Source organism: Aulostomus chinensis, chromosome 19 (assembly GCF_037954235.1).
Source record: "Aulostomus chinensis isolate RoL2024-O1b breed Wild chromosome 19, RoL_Achi_v1.0, whole genome shotgun sequence".
NCBI classification, from domain to species: Eukaryota; Metazoa; Chordata; class Actinopteri; order Syngnathiformes; family Aulostomidae; genus Aulostomus; species Aulostomus chinensis.
Genome location: NC_141338.1, coordinates 20,657,989 through 20,673,093, shown reverse-complemented (window position 1 = coordinate 20,673,093; position 15,105 = coordinate 20,657,989). Strand labels below are relative to the sequence as shown.

Below are 15,105 nucleotides of genomic sequence, written 5' to 3'. Positions count from 1 at the left end.
CTGGATTATCAGAACCACCCAAAGGCTTCTTTGTTCTGGTTTCATATTGGTTTTAAACTAACTAGCGTTGGATTACTCGTAAAATGGTCTAAAAAAAATCAACATGGGAAAAAAAATGAAAAAAATATAATCCCACCACTGAAAAGTTGTGATATGATATTTTTTATTGTAGTGCCAACCCCCCACCAACGACTCTGGCCACAGCAAAGATGAGACGGAGAAGGCTGGAGAGGTGGCGCCCCTCCAGGCTTCAGCCGTCAGGTTAGAAACTTTAGAGCTAAAGTTAACTACCACAGTAGCAGGGACGTGTCACATCGACTGCATCGTGGCGCAGTTCGGCTTCAGCAGGCTTGAGAAAGGAACGGTTTTCTGTTCCGTCTGTGCCAGAGGGAGGCCATGGGGGGGCCCAAGGCTGCTCTGGTAGTTAGCACCAGACCCAAACCACCTGGTTCTGACTGAACAGGGCTGTGAGGCATGAGGGAAGAACCAACCAGTCAAAGCAGAGCCATCATTCTGATCACTACGGTAACGAGATTAAAACAGAACCTTGACAGAATCGGGTTTAGTGGGAGTCATGCTTCCCTTCATCACAGCTCCACCATCATGAGACACAGCATGACCAGCTCCTGCCCCCCCCAGCATGGATGATGCAGCCAAGGGCAACAACACAGCAACTGTTACAGACTTGTAGCTACAGACACACACACACACACACACACACACACACACACACACACAGACACACACACACACTCAGACCCTCATTTCTTTGCCCTGTCCTCACTGCTGCTCCCTCGGTACAGCCCCTGGGTTTGCCCGGCAGCCTGTCACATGAAGGCAGTTACAGAATATATCGAGAAAGTACAAAACAGCTGAGGAACAAAGCTGCTGCTCGATGTGTGACTCTCACCTCTCAGTGGCTCCTCAGCTGATTCACTGGTGTCAGATCCTGAGGGAGAAACCAGGCGTCCAGAGCAGCTGACCAGCAGCCTGGCATCTATCTACACACTGACCGACTGAGTGAATGAGTGAGTATCGACCATTCACTCAGACACTCCCCTCACCCACTGATCTGCCTACTGGCTGCCTGCTGCTCAGATGAATGGATGAACTGATGACTAGTTTAGTAGCACCGCCTTCAAGTCTGGCAGCTTAACTTGCTGACTGACACGAACCAACTATCTGACTGACTAAAAAAAGGAGTAACTACCCTGGTAACTAAACTGACTGACAGACTGACTGGCCTGTCAACTAACTGGTTGAACAACTAGCTGAAGGTTTTGCTGCTTAACTAGCTTTTTCTCTACCTGATCCTCTACCTGAGGGAGTTCATGCAGTCGGAGGTCGTCGACCTGCTCACTGGTTTGTTACCTGGTTTCTCTCTGTCTCTTCCTTCTCTGCTATTGTCGCCAGCTCCATCTCTCTGTGTAATGAGAGGGAGTGGCTGAGCTCTGGACACACACACACACACACACACACACGCTGTCTCTCACACACCCACTGCACATACATACACATACATGCACACACTGTGACTTCCACCAACATGACCTGAGGCTGCACTCCTCTGCACTTACTAACTGATAAGGGCGCATGTGTGTGTGTGTGTGTGTGTGTGTGTGTGTGTGTGTGTGTGTGTCTAGTAGTAGCAGCACCAGTAACACAGGAAGTAAGAATGACATTCATGTGTGGAGGAAGCTGTGTATTTAAGATGTTGCTCAAGAGCAGAGACAAGTTGACTTGACGGAGGCCATCCCGTATTTACACATTAAAAAATTATTTTATATATGCATATGTATGTATAAAAGAGTTTTTTTAAAGTGTATGTGTGTGTGTGTGCATGTGTGTGTGTCCAGAGCTCAGCCACTGTAGTAGTGTGTAGTAGTAGTAGTAGTAGTAGTAGTAGCAGCACTAGTAACACAGGAAGTACGAATGATATTCATGTGTGGAGGAAGCCCTGTATTTCACATGTGGCTCCATGTGGCTGTCAGAGGCCATCAAGTCCTTACACTTTAAAATTTATTCAAGAGATTCGATCACAGGAAGTGGCTCCTGAAGAAGTGGGGGGGGGGGGGGGGCACACACTCACTACTCCGGACAACACTTTATTTTTAAGAACACACAACATGATAATGTCATCAGATGTATCATGTGACCGTTACATAACATTTTCATGATTCCAGTTAGCTCCTGTAGTTAATACTGTGTATCTATACTGTAATACCGTGTATTTGCTATACATACACACTTAATTTACATTAGTACTTGTCTACAACTCATCTGATCATATCAAGGTACTGTCTGCTGCTGTCAGAAGTTGTACAGACGACACAATAAAGCAGCTCTTGTTGGTTACCAGTGGTTTTATCTTGACAACCAAAACTCTATTCCTCTGTGCTCTCCTAACCAGTTAAACCAGACACACCACCCAGTCGTGCTGCTGAAGGTAGAAATGCCAAATCAGTCACAGCCAGGCTCAGTCACAACGTAGCATCTAAACTGCTCGTGCATTTGCTGGTGTTAGGACGACTTACATTTGAGACGCACGTCTTCATCTATTCAATAAAGCTGAAGAAAGTCAGGTTTTGTGGCAGCACTCTTATCATACACGTCTGGAGCAGTTCTGCCAGGCTCCTTCGTACAGAAACCAATATGTCCGAACGTCTGTCAGTCCTCAGAGATACACTAACCCCGTTACTCCGCTGACCCCTTTGACACTGTTCACCCTGTTGACCACGGGTACTGAAAGAGGCTGAGAGGTGACACACACACACACACTGCTGGCTACTATGTAGAGCCACCTCAGGATCAGGTGAGTGACATCACAGCAGGGTCTTAGGGGGAGGAGCTGTACGACGCTGCAGGGAGCAGCTGAGACATGGAGGGTCTTTGCTGCACACCAGCGAGCGCTGGTCTGATGCAGGAAGTGGTGGGAGCCGGCACCACTCACCAACTCACCCACTCACCCACTCAGCACAGCAGTTAGCCATCTTGGTCCGGTGTACCAAGCGTTCCATGCAGATGCTGCATCTGAGGGTCCAGGCCAGTAGGCGTGACATCAGCGTGTGCTGGTGGCTGAGAGTTGGATTGCTACCATCATTCAGTGTTTGTTCTATTTCATCTTTGTGTCTGACATCACGAAAAACTCATGAACAATGGAGAAGAACCTGAGAATATGTTGAAGATGCTGATACCCAGAAGGAGACGTTGCCATGGTTACATAATTTCCGATTTCTTCTGTGACAGTTGCCATCATCAGCAACCTTTGAAATCATAAGTACACAAGTGAAAACAAACTACTGTGGAGGCTTCAGCTTGACCTCCACCAACAACCACGAGATTTCTAGAGTAAATTATGAGGGGTTCGCCTCCTCTCTCTCCCTCTCCCCTCTAGCCAGCCTCTCTCTCTCCTCTCCTCTCTCTCTCTTCCCTCTCCACTCTCTCCTCTCTCTCCATGTCATCCAGACTCCACGCGTCCAGACGGAAAAGCATCCTGCAGCTCATGTTTGTGACCTTTAGGTGATGTTAAAGGTCACCGAACCACAGCACAGACACCACCACGACAAATGAGATCCATCAGCAGCTCTGCAGGCACCACTGACAGCAGGAGATAATATTTTCTTGCTTCAGGTCAGTTACTTTCTGTTCTCACCATTCAGGTGAAACTCGGCTCGACCCTGTTATCATGTGGGGACAGGAATCTTTTACCCACCCTCTGCTGGTTTCCCGTTTACAGCACATCTGCCACTAAACCTCTGCCTGACCCATCAAAAGCTGCCATTACACCACAGTAAGCTAGCTGGCACTGGCTTCTAAACAACTGGGTTAGGTCTCTTTTTATCTCTGTACTAGAATGGCGACGACGACGATGACGGTATTAGAATGGCATCTAAAACTAACTGCAGCTTATATATAGCTTATATATGTGGAACAACAGGTGCATGGACTGAAAAACAACATAATGCAGAAAAGAGCTCAGAGAGGGCGATGGTGTAGAAATGTGATGTCACAAAGCCAGGCTGTGGAGAGTGGCAAGGAGAGGGAAACGCCAGAGTCACCAAGCTAACATGCTAACTGTTATCAGGGGGCTCCACAATTAAATCATGTCTGAACATACATTTCCAATCATAACCCCTGTCTGCTGTTGCCTGGGAGACCAGAGTTGAGCCCTGCAGCCACGTCTGAATCCTTCGGTCTACAGAGAGTAGAATCTTACTGACCGGCTCCAACTGATCCTCTGGAAAGTGGACAGGTCAACAAGTGGAAAGTTGAGATCAGTAGAGGAAGCGGCTGTTGGTGCAGCTACTGAAGAGACAGACTCAGTGGGAGCAGGCAGACCAGAAAAGGACCCCAGGCCAACTTTTCCCTCTTCACTTTCAGCTGTTCGCCGCACAGAGATGGTGATTCCCAGATGTTAATGCCTTAACAATACTTCAACTAGTATTTGTAGAAAGGTAGACATCAAATCAGCGTCAGTTAATCCAAACAACACCTGGACTCCTGGTCAGATCAGCCAGTCTAATTCTTTCTTCATGATACCAGTAAGAATTTATCAAATCTTTCAGAACTAGACAAATGGACCTCACGCAGAAGGTTTTCTGAGACTTCTGTCCTCCTACCACAGTGTCTTGTTACTGACTGGAAGGATGGAGACGTGCTGAAGGTGAGGGCTGAGTGGCCATAAAACCAGCATAAGCAGGAGAGTGACATCATCATCGTCGTCATCATCATCATCATCATCAACATGATGTCAGTCACAGTTTCGTCTTTTCCGTGTTCCACATAAGCTGTTTAACAGGCAAATACATGATGCTGGGCAGGCAAGTGGGAGGCCACTGGACCACAGGATGGAATTACTGAGAACACACAAGCTCTCCATTTGAGTACTGCAAACCCCCCTGTCCTCATAGAGACAGTATACATGTCCGTGTATGTTCTCCCATCAAATCAGCATCAACAGCTCCACTGGGCCATCTCCAGCCGCAGCACACACTCTCAACCCCATTAGCTGAATGTGAAAAGGACAACTGGCTCCAAAACAATGTGCAAAGACTGTGATGTTAGACGTGCTCTGCCCAAAGGACACCACTTCCCAGGATTCCCAGTCAACCAGAAGGAAGGAGCTAAATATTAAATGTGTTAATGTATTAAATAGGCCCTGCTGGTAGTGAGAACAGATACACAGCGGAGAGAGGCACGTACCATAGCTGCAAACATACACACACTCACACATACACACACACACACACACACACACACAGCTGGCATTTGTTTACAAGGGTTCACTGGTCACACAACAGTAATTGCTGCTATCTGTTTCGACAGCAGAATGAGAACGGAGGGGATGTTGTGCAGCTTTCTCTGTTTGTGAAAAGAAGCCTGCAACCATATTCAGAACAGCTGATGGGGAAAAAAATCCACCAGTGTGACACAGGGAAGACACGAAGATGGTTGATTTATGAAGAAAAAAACATGAATAATTAGAGGAGGAACTCCTCCGCTGGCATGGTGTGGGACCGCTTGTGCCCTCAGAGACACGTCAGTTCAAATCAATACCAAAGTCTCCTGAGCAACGCAGACGTGGAGTCCAATGAAAATACAAGAGTGACCGGAGCTGAGGTTTGACAGCTTTGAAACTTCCTCAGATGTTGTTGCGATGTGCTTTTCCACCATCAACTGAAACACCCTCTTATCTTCCTGATCACACAGCGGCCGTTCAATCAGCTGGCAGACGTATTAATACATCGTTGGTCCAGAGTCGGCTCACGTGGCTGCTGCACTCCCCGTCCTTTCCAAGATGCCAGTTCATCACCAGCCAGTGATGATGTCATTCATCCAACGACTCCTCCACTGAAGGTCTTCATCAGCTTCCTGTAGCCAGTGACGTCCTGACAGTGAGCCTGAGCTGCCTCTCGGGTCTGTGCAGCAGAATGTTCCTGAGGGTGGTGAAACTGACGCAGTGGTTGAGTTCAGATGCCCTGCTGGTGCACACGATGACTGCTTCATATGTTCATCCCCTCACCAGGGTGTTCCAAACCTAACAGTCATTACCAGTAGCAACTTTATGAGGGGAAATGTCTCTGTAAGGAAGGAGCAGCAACAGTAGGGATTTTTGATTATGAGTTATTGACGAGCATACAGACATCCAGGGTCTCTCAGATGCAGTAGACTGGTCCTTCATGAACCTGCCTAAAGATAAGGTGTCTACAATGTGCAAATGAGCTGCTGCATCATCCATCCATCCATCCATCTTCTCCCTCTTATCCTGTTAAGGGTCGCCGGGATGGAGTCTATCCCAGCAGCCTTCAGGTGAGAGGCGGGGTTCACCCTGAACAGGTCACCAGTCCATCACAGGGCCAACACACAAAGACAGACAACCATTCACACTCACAGTCACACCCACGGTCAATTTAGAGTATCAATCAGCCTCGTCCCCTCTTGATGTCTTTGGACTGTGGAGGAAGCTGGAGTACCAGAGAGAACCCACACAGGAACAGGGAGAACATGGAGACTCACACAGAAAGATCCTGTGATGGAGCCGGGACTGGAACCTGGAACCTTCTTGCTGTGAGGCGACAGTGCTGACCACTGCACCACCGTGCCGCCTGCTGCAATATCAAGTCTTCTGTAAGAGTGGGAAACAATTGGTCTGGTGCCTCCTGCAGGCCAGTCTGAATCACTTCAGGTGCGTCCTCTGAAACCGTCCCCAGGGACAAACACTCATGTATTGGCCAAGAACTCTTCTTCTAACACCAGGCGAGTGCTGAGAGCTGCTGCTCACCAGCAGGAGCAACACGGTTTGCTGAAAAAGGCACAAACTCCCCATTATGACATAAATAATGTTCTCCATCATGTGTTTGACACCACGAGAGTCAACTTGGAGCACACGTGAGGAAACTGATGTCAAGCCTGCACCAGCATGAACATGAGGTCTGCAAAGACCTGCTGCTTTAGCACTGCTGTATGAGTCTGTGACGCTGACAGCAGGTCCACAGGACGCAAGAGGTCTGGTAGTTTGTCGTAGTTCGTTTCTAGTCAAACAAGAAGAGTTGATCTCCATGGTTCCTCCACCAACAGGAAGTGGTCATCTCCATGGTTCTTCCATCAACAGGAAGTGTTCAGCTGCATGGTTCCTCCACCAACAGGAAGTGTTGATCTCCATGGTTCCTCCATCAACAGGAAGTGATCATGCCCATGGTTCCTCCACCAACAGGAAGTGGTCATCTCCATGGTTCTTCCATCAACAGGAACTGATCATGTCCATGGTTCCTCCACCAACAGGAAGTGGTGATCTCCTGGTTCCATCTGAGATTGAATCAGTAAATCAGCTCTGGGGTGAACAAAAGTGGATGATCTTCAGGTTTAGTTCATCAAGATCATCTTCACTAATGATCCCCTCTGATGATGCTGGAAGCCTGAATGCCACAGTTAGCGGTGCTAAGCTAACGTTAGCCTGTGGATGTGCTACACCAGGGTCACATGACTCCCAGCTCACACCACTAAGCTATTCACTGATGGATCTGATGGTAGAATTAACCCTTCAAATATCTTCTGCTGCTGAACCACACACCCGATTTCATGCAGGAACTAAACTACTGAGGTTGGTTGCGGATGCTCTTGTTTCCAGGTTTCCAGACTCATTCCTGCTCCACTCTGTTCTCTCATTAGTGCTCAACATCTACCAACGTCAGATCTTTAAGTTCATCAAGGTAATTTTCTTTTTCATCTCATCATTGCCAAAAACCCATCTACACTGTCTGAAGAGAGGTATGGACAACACAGCACTTTCTTAGAAGTGACCTGCTGTGTCTGGACTCGTTGATCCTCAGGTCATGGACCAACCAGGAGCCAATGACGTGCTAGCAATGTGCTGCTCCACCTATCTCCTACCTGCCAGCCCCAACAACCTGCAGACACACGGCACAGTTCTCATCAGCCTGCTCACATTTAAGTACTACAACTTTACAATAGCTGGCTGGTTACGTCACTTCTGAAGTACTGAGTCAGCAGACAGCAGCACCTCAGACTGGGAACAGGTAGGAATTGTTGCAGCACAATGAGGCAAACACGGTTGTTTCCTGCCGGCACAATGGAGATGATTGTAGCTCGCCAGCTGATTGCTGCATCAGTGTCACGTTCCTCTGAGGTCATCAGGGGTCGCTGATCCTGGAACCAGGTCCTGGAGATGTTTCACACCAGCACAGACGCTTCAGTCACAGAAACTGAGCAGTGGAGACTAATGGAAGTATTTTTGTTTATGGATCAACGCGGTCACGAAAGAGATGGTGAGTTTATCAGATTAGTTCAAGTCTTCATGCTTCATTCATGTCTGATCCGAATACTCATCACCCTGAACTGGCGCTGAGTCCAATCCTATTATTATTGTGATGGTTACGGTTCCATCAGGAGGCTACAGTGGACAAAAAACACAAGACTTCTCCTTAGTAATGAGAGCTAATTCACACATTTAGAGCAATAACCCATTCAATTTACACGTGACGGAAATGCATTTGTACTATGGTATAGAATCTGGATCAGTATAAGGATCTGCACAGAGCATCAGCTGATATGTGAACATCACCGGTCTCACCACCTGACTCCAACACCCCACCGCTATTCTGAATTAAATAACGCTAAGCCATTTGTCTGTACAGTTATCAAATATGGGTTTTATTTTCAGCTTTTGTTGAAATTGTTCCTAATTTAGTCAAGTATTTCGGTATTTATGATGATATACTGCAATGTATCAGGACCCGTGTGTTGTGACACGCATGCTCATGTCGGGCCCCTCAAGTGTTGATCCATCAAATTCTTGACCTTTTTCATTAAACACACCAGGAGAAGGTACATGAGAGGGACTCCAGTTACACAGCAATTTAAGTGTGTTGCGGTTCTGGTCCAGAACCGGTTCTATCTGTATTATGATATCTTGCACTGTACTAATTATTCAAGAAATAAACGCTGATAGTGTGGGTCAGGTGCTCCTCTTCCACCATGTTGCAACAAGGTCAATTACTTCAGCAGTGTCCTCTCTGCACCTGCCAGGGGGTACCAACGGATGTCCCTGAGGGCCTGGTGACACAGTCCAGACAGACGGGCAGAAAACACAACATTCTTCTGATGGAATCCACTTCCTGAGCAGGGATCCCTGGAAATCTGCTCACTGCTCCTTTCAGCTCAGAATGACTCATCGTCCTGCCCAGAGACACGGCGCCACCACACCCCCGCCTCCCTCAACAAGGATGATGTTAATGAGCTAAACCCGTGGTAGGCGTCACATGACCTCGGTATTGTGGTCATGTGGTCATGGTCCAAGCAGGCAAAACCAGAAGTATAAAACACTCCTTTGTTGTAGGACAAAGCATTTCTTTGTCAGACGTGACAGAACTCTGAGGAGGTTTTGTACATGTATGTGTCATTTATTACTGGCAAACTTGACCAGTCGGCCCGCCCACGTCACAAACTCACACCTGCACCTGAGCAATATGAGTCATTCCTCCCCTCCAAGTCAGTGAGAGTGTGTGTGTGTGTGTGTGTGTGTGTGTGTGTGTGTGTGTGTGTGTGTGTGTCACATAGTTTTCTTAAGTATTATAATATTTGGCGTCTGGTAATACTGGACTCTGTGTAATAATAGTTGTCTGTGGGTGTCCAGGTGGGTGAGTTCTGGTTGTTGAGTGGCCGGGTTAAGTCCAGGTCCAGATCCAGGTCGAGGTCCAGGTCTTAGCAGGACCAAGTCCACCGGAAGCTGTAAGCCGTGACTGATTGAGGAAGGACTAAAGTGATCCTCAATCAACAAGTTGAAGCAATTTAATGACAATGACATCATTGGAACTCATCCATCCATCTTCTTCCGCTTATTTCAATTAAGGGTCACAGGGGGTGGAGCCTATCCCAGCAGCCTTCAGGTGAGAGGTGGGGTTCACCCTGGACAGGTCACCAGTCCATCACAGGACCAACACATAGAGACAGACAACCATTCACTCTCACAGTCACACCTACAGTCAATTTAGAGTATCAATCAGCCTCGTCCCCTCTTGATGTCTTTGGACTGTGGAGGAAGCTGGAGTACCAGAGAGAACCCACACAGGAACAGGGAGAACATGGAGACTCCACACAGAAAGATCCTGTGATGGAGCTGGGACTGGAACCTGGAACCTTCTTGCTGTGAGGAGACAGTGCTGACCACTGCACCACTGTGCAGCCTATCACTGGAACCTGAAAGTGTAAACAGGAAATACAGCATCCAGACACCTGTTAATGCCTCCATCAAGTCCCGCTCCCCTCGTTAACCTGCCCCATCAGGTGTGTGTCTGGCTGGGGGTGTTTGAGTGTAGTAACATTCTCTACATGTTCCTTTACTGTGTTGATCTACTTTATTTGATGTGCATGTGCTTGTTCACGGCAGTTTCTGGACTGTGTTTCCTCTTGATGTTGCATCGAATAACTTTAAATGACCAACAAATAAAAGAACTCAAATCGCAAGATTAGAACAAGACGAGAACTAAATGACAATATCTCCACCTGTGGAGGACAGCAGGACGAATGATGTCATCTATCAGACAGTGACACCGTCCTCTCATCCCTCAAGGTGATGCACCATGTCAATCACTGTGTTATGGGGGACTAGAGACTAGGTCTAAGATTGAAGTCAAATGATGAGACCTTAGAAACAAGTTAGTAGCATGTAGCCTCTTTAGAAAAGAACCTAGAAAAAGTTCAGCTTTCTTGACGAGAATCAAGGAAGAAGCCATCATAAAACCCTCTGATAATGAGTCTTCCTGGGCCCTGAACACATCTTTACATCCATGTTGCACCATGTCAGATTAGACAGCAGATCGCTTCATCTTTCCATTCACACATAAATAAAAGCAGCCACAGACTTGTCATTTGACTGATGGTGCACAGCCTGCAGTGAGAATCCACGTTGAATGGTGGTATCCCTCTTTAGTTCCTGTTTAGTTCTTAACTCGTGCATGAGTGCTGAAACTGAAGCACACGAAAAGTGACACAGACGTTACTAAACCCTGGTGGAGGTTTGATGTGAGCTGCAGTGAACTTCCCCTCGGGATGAAGACAGTTGTTCTATTGGCCTCTATTCTATTGTAGACAGTAACTACCTTTCTATACAGTGTAAGAGATAGAGTCAAGTTTTAGAAAGGTAACTCACTTACAGTAAGTAGTGACAAGTTACCGACCGATTAACCGGTCGGGCCATTACATAGCCATTATAGCCATTAGAGCATAATTGGTAATCGGCCTAAAGTTGGCCGATTGACGACAATTTCAACACGTAATTGTCAGTAATAAAACACGTTAATATGGTGTTTTTCTTGTAAATGATGTCCTCATGTATCCAGTAGGGGGGGCTCTGACTCCTCTCGTGCTCCATAGCAACCCCACAGAGTGAGAGTGCAGTAGTGAACGGTACTGAAAAGCCAACAGCGCATGCGTACTAAAACCCAGCAGTTTGCCTCAAAGGCAAGTTCATGATAACTAGTTTGTGAAATAAACACAAATAACTAAATAAGTTTCCCATGACGCGCCTCGTTGTGTCTGTCACGCTTCCCTGATATCATCAGTCGAGCGTGACCTGATATGTTAGCAAGCTAAAGTTAGTGAGGATAACCTAGCTTAAATATTAGCTCCCTTGCTAAACTAGTTAACCCAGTCAGTCCCGGCACCATGAATGATGTCACGGTAACGTTACAGTACCTCAAAGTAACAAGAACTCTCACTCAGGCAGCTGCATGCTACCAGGCTACATAAGACCGGACCAAGTTAGGCCAACGCTTCGTCGCCCTGCTAAAACCGTTGAGGGCTGCATTTCTCTTCAGGAGCCATGGACTCTGTTTTTTAACTTATGGCGTTGAGGAGGGAAAAGCGTTTCTGGGGGAAGTTTTAACGTCATGGAGGAAAGAAAATGAACGCAGGACACCCGAGGGGCGCATGTCAACTCCTGTTCTACCAGAGACTTTTATGAGGCTGTTTGTCCACCTGCCTCTCACCTACAGATGCACACCTACTGACCTCCTAATTAGACCCTGGGCAGTGTAACGAACACCAGTAACAGTCCTGCCATCAATTCTACTGCAATAAATGTGTTACTTTGTAAATGTTGACACTGTCAGAGAGACTTCTTTATGTTTACTGAGAGGATAGAGGGGGTTGCCCTTCAATTTAAGTCTTTGTAACAAGTTTTTGGAACCGTATTTAAGCCATCAAAAGCAGGTAGTTTGTCTTTTTTATATGAAAAATTTTTAAAAATTAGTGGGCAGATATATTGGTTAATGTAATTTTTTTATTCCCTAAGATCGAAATTGGCATGGGCCCCATAAAAATCCTTATCAGTCAGGCCCTACTAGTTACTAGGGCTGTAATCTCCCAGTCGACTGGTCGATTTATTAGTCAATACGTTCTGGTTCGACCAAAATTCTGATTGGTCGATTTTTTGCCACGTTAATTTCATCAGGAGGAAAGGGTTTTCAAAGCACCCTTGTTTCACAGATAACAATCTATCTTTGAACACCCCCCTTGTTTTGCTATTTTGGACTGGCCCGACCCGCTAGAGACAGACAGACTGAAGAGTACTAGAAGGCCAACGTCTGATGGTTTGATGAATGTCTATTTAATTTTCACGGTGTCATTTAATGTCAGTCCTCGTCCACCACGTCAAAGACATCTGCAGTGTGGCAGCATTTCATGAAAATAGAGAATGGAAAAAAAGTCGAATGCAAAGTTTGCAAACAGCAGTTTGTATATCAGAGCTCCACTACAAACACAGCCTATCACCTAGAAACGGTGAGCTAACGTGTCCACCTTAGGTTGCCCCGTCAGTTTTGAGTATATGAACGTATCAGAATTGACATTTCAATGTTTTAGTCTAATAATTGTTTTTGTTTTAATTGTAAAAATTCTTACAGTGGACTTGCCTTTTGTGTTTGAGCGTAAAGTTTTAAGTTAAAAGTCTAATTGTGTCTCAGCCGCGATGCCGAGCTCCTCTGTTCAGTCTGGCTCTGTCAGGACCAATGATAGCGTCTGTCAATTATTATAACCTGACAAAAACAATTGTCTAAATATTCCTCAACAGGTTTTGTGCTGATAGTTGACACAGTCTAGTTTTCAAATATAAAATTAGTTGATTTATAGTCTAAATTTGAGGGCTTCAGTCGACCAAGAATTTCTTTGGTTGATTACAGACCTACTAGTTACTTCTCCAAAAAGTAACTAATTACTAATTTTCAGTAACTTGAACAAAACACAGCACACAACCCATGGCCCCACCCCTCCATCAATGGGTCCTGTACTCCTGTGCAAAACCAGCACTTCCTACTCAGGGCCCCAGCTAGCCCAGCAGGGTCACAGCAGTGGCCCCACTAGCAACAGCAGGGTCCCTGTTAGCCACAGCAGGGTCCAGCAGGGGCACAGCAGTGGCCCAGCTGGCAAAAGCAGGGGCCCAGCTCCCCACAGATGGCAGGGTCACAACAAAGCTCAGCTGGCAACAGCAGGAGCCCAGCTGGCAACAGCAGGGGCCCAGCTAGCCACAGCAGAGTCACAGTAGGAGCCAGGTAGCTACAGCAGGGGACAGGCTGACAAAAGCAAGGTCAAAGTGGTGCCCCAGCTAGCAAAAGCAGGGACCCAGCTTGCCACAGCAGGGGCCCAGCTAGCCACAGCAGGGTTACAGCAGGGGCCCAGCTAGCCACAGCAGGGTTACAGCAGGGGCCAGGCTGGCAACAGCAGGGGCCAGCTAGCCACAGCAGGGTCACAGTAGGAGCCAGCTAGCCACAGCAGGGGCCAGGTAGCCACAGCAGGGGAGAGGCTGGCAAAAGCAAGGTCAAAATGGTGCCCCAGCAAGCAAAAGAAGGGACCCAGCCTTGCCACAGCAGGGGCCCAGCTAGCCACAGCAGGGTTACAGCAGGGGCCAGGCTGGCAACAGCAGGGGCCAGCTAGCCACAGCAGGGTCACAGTAGGAGCCAGCTAGCCACAGCAGGGGAGAGGCTGGCAAAAGCAAGGTCAAAGTGGTGCCCCAGCAAGCAAAAGCAGGGACCCAGCTTGCCACAGCAGGGGCCCAGCTAGCCACAGCAGGGTTACAGCAGGGGGCAGGCTGGCAACAGCAGGGGCCAGCTAGCCACAGCAGAGTCACAGCAGGGCCCAGCTAGCCACAGCAGAGTCACAGCAGGGGCCAGCTAGCCACAGCAGTCACAGCAGGGCCCAGCTAGCCACAGCAGAGTCACAGCAGGGCCCAGCTAGCCACAGCAGAGTCACAGCAGGGCCCAGCTAGCCACAGCAGAGACACAGCAGGGGCCAGCTAGCCACAGCAGAGTCACAGCAGGGGCCAGCTAGCCACAGCAGAGTCACAGCAGGGCCCAGCTAGCCACAGCAAAGTCACAGCAGGGGCCAGCTAGCCACAGCAAAGTCACAGCAGGGGCCAGCTAGCCACAGCAAAGTCACAGCAGGGCCCAGCTAGCCACAGCAGAGTCACAGCAGGGCCCAGCTAGCCACAGCAAAGTCACAGCAGGGGCCAGCTAGCCACAGCAGAGTCACAGCAGGGCCCAGCTAGCCACAGCAGAGTCACAGCAGGGCCCAGCTAGCCACAGCAAAGTCACAGCAGGGGCCAGCTAGCCACAGCAAAGTCACAGCAGGGGCCCATCTCAGGTCCTCATCTGATACAATACATTTGTCACTGGCAGGCAAAAACTGTGACCTGTCTCACACTTCGTGGCAGACCCGATTAAAAGTGTAACTATCGGACAACACACACACACAGAGTTCTCTCATATCACATATGTGGCTAGCGTGTGAGATGATGACCTACATCAGGTATGAGATGTTAAACTACATCAGGTTTGAGAAGTTGAACTACATCAGGTATGAGATGTTAAACTACAACAGGTTTGAGAAGTTGAACTACATCAGGTATGAGATGTTGAACTACATCAGATATGAGATGATTAACTACATCTGGTATGAGATGATGACCTACATCAGGTATGACATGATGACCTACATCAGGTATGAGATGTTAAACTACATCAGGTATGAGATGTTGAACTACATCAGATATGAGATGATGAACTACATCAGGTATGAGATGATGACCTACATCAG

General features: G+C 47.7%; 1 protein-coding gene across 2 annotated transcripts in view; it reads right to left on the bottom strand.

Annotated features, from left to right (window-relative positions):
* Positions 1-15,105, bottom strand: part of rab27b (RAB27B, member RAS oncogene family) — a 52,720-nt gene that overhangs the window by 26,953 nt on the left and 10,662 nt on the right. Inside the window, exon 1 of one of the 2 annotated variants that reach the window (XM_086187623.1) lies at positions 911-1,439. The exons of the other annotated variant lie outside the window; for it this stretch is intronic. The gene's annotated coding sequence lies outside the window, so the exon portion shown is untranslated. Of the gene's footprint in view, positions 1-910; positions 1,440-15,105 lie in introns of those variants that run through there. 2 annotated transcript variants of the gene reach the window in all.